Here is a 5,249-nt window from a genome sequence, read left to right on the forward strand (position 1 = left end):
CTTTATGAAGACACTAGAATCGATCTTTTTTACTGGTTTCAAGAAAACGTACTTCGAAAAATGATCCAGGATCCATACTGGTTTCAAGAAAACGTACTTCGAAAAATGATCCATGACAAGAGACCTATGTCGTCGCTCCTTGATCTAGGATACGGTCCGAGAAAATCAATGAACAAGCGCTGGAAGAATCGCTGAGACTCAGGCGCTTTTCCTAACGGTCTGACAGTGAAATTTGCTGCTTTAGTACTCTTGCAAACCTCACATGCACTAATATTATCCCTGACGTCAGAAACGAGCCGTTCCAGATCGATATCCAGATATCGTCGTATTCTTTCTGGAATCTAAATCAATAATCAAGCTATCTTGCAAATCCACTCCGGCCACAATCTCTTCGTTTACACGAGAAAATGTATCCGGGCCAACATTTAAAGAACCCTTACGGTGTTAAATCTCAGAATTGAATCTTTGCAAAGCTAATTCCCATCGCGCTAGTCGTGAATTCAAATCATGATTGGACATTAACCACTTAAGCGACGCATGGTCGGTTATTATCTTGAATGGGAGTCTTTTCACGTAAGCTCTGAAGTTCTTAAGAGCTACTATAGCGGCCAAACATTCCTGCTCTATGACTGTGTAATTGCGTTGAGCTTTGTTTCTTTGAGAAGAAGGCGATGGGACGCTCGTCACCCTCTTCAGATACTTGCACCAACACCGCCCCTACGTCTGACTTACTGGCGTCGCAATGTGTTGCAAACGGCTTCACGAAATCCGGACTACACAGGACCGGAGCTTTACTGAGACACTCTTTGAGCTTGTTGAACGCTTCACTTGCCTTCTTTGTTAAGCCAACTTTCGCTTCGTAGTCATTAAGTAGGTCAATGGGGTAGAAGGTGCTGCGAAATTTGCGACGAATTTCCGGTACCATCCACACAATCCCATGAAACTCCGTAAACTTTTCAAACTCTTCGGCAATAGAAATTCGGTGATTGCGGCTACCTTTTCAGGGGCCGTTCGTATTTCCCCGTCTCCGATAATGTGGCCCAAATAGCGTACTCTTCGCATATAAAAGTGACTTTTAGCGACGTTTAATGTTAAGCCTGCGAGTTACCGACCCATCGGTACCACACCTACACTCCCCACCGAAACCCCCTCGATCGTTCCAAGTTCGCTAACAGTGTTATTGAACCGGGAAACATTGTAGCTAATAAGCGAATGTCGCAACTGCAGACACATCCGCTTAGAAGCTACATCAGCAAGAATATGACTATGTCAAAGCATTGGACAGTTGGCCGGCTGAAAAATCATAACGTAAACAAATTGTGCTAGCTAAGATACATATATAAGACAAAGACATCTTTCAGATTCAGAAGAAATAGAATAGTATGTTTGGAGAAAGCTATTGGGCTACGACTGGCAGATCCAAGAGGACTCCCACTCTATTGGTGACTCGCGCGCTTTATGTGCAGGGCTAACTCCCTAAGTACTCCCCTAACTAAGTTTAAATGGCCCTCAAAACTGGAAGATACTATCAACAGGTCGTCTAGATAAATAAAAACTTTATTTCTTAAATGAGCAGGCACTTCTTTGTCCATTAATCGCGACATAGTGCTCGTGGCGTTACATAGCCCAAAAGGCATGACTGTAAATTGATATAATGGTCTACCTGGGACAGTAAAAGCCGTTTTGTCCCGAGATTGAGGTTCCATAGGGACCTGCCAATATGCATCCTTTCGATCCAGGCTCGATATATACTCGGCTCTCGGTAAACGTCTCAATATCCCGTTTATTTGGGGTAACGGATATGCATCCTTCTCTGTCAAACTATTGACCTTGCGACAGTCAAGACAAATTCTCACTTTACCTGGCTTAGTTACCATCACGATTGGCGAAGACCAAGCACTCTCAGACTCAGACTCTTACCCCTAATAGCAACATCCTGTCAATTTCGGCATACATCGCTTTTTCGACAGCGGGGGAGACAGGAAAATGCCGTTGCTTCGCAGGCCTAGCTGTTCCCACATCAATCGAGTGAAAGATTAAATTCGTCTTACCTAACCCTTCCTGTCTAAATGAGGGAAAACAATTGATCACATTCTCCAACTTAGCTTCGCATAATTCGTGCTGATCCATCACGGCTTGCTGGCTGGCCTCAGGCGGCAATATGTCAGCTATTTTCAAATTAGAGGGGAGAAGGTCATATAATTCCCAAAAGTCTATTCCCAAATAGAGGTCCTGTTTCAATGATGGCACGACATACAATTTCAAAAGCTTCTTGACATCGCCGTATTCCACGTCTATTTTTAGAAATCCTAGTATCCGTTGAGAACTACCGTCTGCGGTCGCCGCTTCTCCTCTTAACGACTTGAACTTCTCGCTTTCCATCGCAGCTTGTACCAACTCTCCTCCAATACGACTAATCGATGCGCTGAATCCAACAATCCCTAAACCAGGTGATTCAATAAGCGAATCGGTAAGAACGGCCGAGGGTTTCGAGGTCCTGTCGGGATAGAACTAATGTAATCCAAACTGGCTTCACACATTTTGACGTTCTCCAAAACAATTTCAATCGACGAGAACGGCGAGATTACCGCTTAAGAACTGCAGGAGATTCTCTGAGATCTGGAATGCAGACATTCCGTAACTCCCAAATTTTGGTGTGAAGCAGTGTATAAGCAAGTTAAATTGGTTCGTCAGGGAGGGGTTGAGACACACTGTTATTGGTGTTCTCTAGTGATCGGTCATGGTTGATTGATTTCGTGCGGCATTCGAAGTCTTCTGTTTGACTGGCAACTTCGACATGCCGACCTTGAAATTTTTTGAACAACTTGGTTTATAGGTGTTTGCTGCACCACACCCATAACAAAAAACTCGTATTTCGGATATACATTCTTGATAGCGGTGTCCTTCGGCTCGGCAATTCCAACATACTAGAGAAAAAGCTTCACTGTCGTTTTCACTTCCGTATGTTGGCCTCACCTCATCTTCAATCTCCTGACAGACCTCGGATATCTCACGTTTAAGCGGTGAATATTTCGTAAAGCCACTACATCTTTTGATGTCAGCCAGGAATGCCTCACGTCGCTTAAAGATTTCTCTCAACTCCGACACCGTTCTAACATCTATGTTCAGAAGGTTACTTCTTAGCACTCGAACAAGTTTGTTGGCTGTCCAATGCTGCTCTAGTAGCGCTTCGTGGAGAAGGAATTGGACTTGGCGTTGTTAAATACTGCCTCTCATAGGCACTTGGTTGATCAGCGGACATTTCAATGGCTGTAACGACTACCGCCGGACTCGGAGTGGACATTACTCGCAGCATGCTTGCGGTGATAGCATTTTGTACGAAATCTGTCATCTTCTCTGACAACGTTGCCAGAAGCCTACGCTCCATGGCTAACAAAGCTACCGCATTAGCACCTATAGTGCTTGAACTAGTATTATTGGTGTTAACCCCGCGAGCTGATGTCGAAGGGACCCCGTCTACTGAAGCGGGTGGAAGATTTTTAGCTTTGCTACGAGTTTCTCGCCCTACCCTTTCGGTTGGTTCGGCTGGAGGCCTACAGATTAGTTTGCACATCGGACAGATCTCACTTTTTTTAAAATGATTCACAATGCATTCCCTGTAAAATTCATGCTGACATGTTGTTAAGTACAAGTCTGGTGTGCTGATCTCGGCTGCACATAATGTACAAACAGAGTTGGAGACACTAGGAGATTTCCTATTTCGTGATCTGTCTAACTCCATCATACTTCAGAAAAATTTCATGTTCCAAAATAGAGAGAAAAATAAAATAAAATTATATATATATAAAAATATCAACGAAAAGGTGCGAGAAAAGATAATAAAACTGAACTCTTGGCTTGATGTCTTCCTTCCATAGGGCTGTCTATTATTTCCGCTTAAAATTCTCAAGAAGACGTAGAATGTGTTTTTTTAAAAGAAGATATTTGTTAGACTAAATTAAAAAAAAAAAAACCAATAAGTATTTTAGTGAAGTCTTGGACCGTGCACTCTTCCTCTGCACGAATATTCCAACCTAGTGGAAACTCTATCTTACTTTAGAAGAAGAAGAAAATCGTCATCTATATGAGGATATGGCATTTCTCTCGAGTGATATCAAGATTTTCCTTCATGTTACATTAATGATCTTTTTTTCCAAAATAGCGTATAGTTAGCTTAAGGAAGTAGATTGAACCGGGACAAAAACCAAGCCGGAGTTACTTGTTACTCTGTTTTCCTCAACAAAATCCACCTTTCCGTTTGCTACACTTAGGAAAATTTTTGGGATAAGTCTTAGTTTTGGCCAGTCAGCAATACTAGTATTAACTTGACGTGGACACTACAACTAGTTCTGAACACAAAAATTTTGGAAGTATGAAACTGAGACGGAAAGTATTGAAGATATTAATCGAGAATCTTAATAAATTGAAAAAAATCACTAAGGCCCCATGTTGGTCGCCACTTTATCTTATTTATTATTATATTTAACTAAACTTCAACGTGTAACGAAATAAAGGGATGGAAGACAAGAGTATCTGTACTTGCAGGTGCACGCTTTAGATGCCGTCTCTAGCTCATGGCGTTGGGTGTGCTGGTCTTCCTTGCACAGATATCTTTTCGTTACATACATTAATGAATAAGATCAAGAATTGAGCGTGCTTACAACAAAAAAATAGAGGAGCTAGTATACAAAATCGGAGGAAGCAAATTAATATATTCGGAAGGGGACAGTAGAATAGGAGGAAAAGCTTGAGAAAGCTGTGGAATCGTGTTCGCGGATTGCCCTACCCTACCTATGACCACTTTCCTTAAGACCATGGCTCTAGTGGCCACTTTGGTACCCTACGTCCGGAGAAACATCACCCGAGTCAGTATTTAAGTTTTTAGAAACTAATATTTTCTGTATTCATGGTTGATTAATAATTAATAACAAAATTTATAGCTAAAAATAGGTACATAAATAAATACGAACTAAAGTAAGTCGAGGGAATCTAAGGCAAAGGGTTTTTGTATTTTTTTTTTGTTTTTGTTGCTTGTTTAGAAAAAAAGGTTTATACCGTTATTCAAGAAAGTTATAATTAAAGGGTTAAATGGTACTGGTTGCTAAATATATATTTAAGAGAAGAAACAAAGCATTTATTTAAATTCTCCCATAATTTCCAGTGCAATTTTTTCTCTGTAATCTTGTTCCATGAATTATTTTTATTATTATTGTGAATTATTAAAGAGAAGAAAAAAAAGAAGTGTGAGA

This window comes from Drosophila melanogaster, chromosome 2R (assembly GCF_000001215.4).
Source record: "Drosophila melanogaster chromosome 2R".
In the NCBI taxonomy this organism is placed as follows: domain Eukaryota; kingdom Metazoa; phylum Arthropoda; class Insecta; order Diptera; family Drosophilidae; genus Drosophila; species Drosophila melanogaster.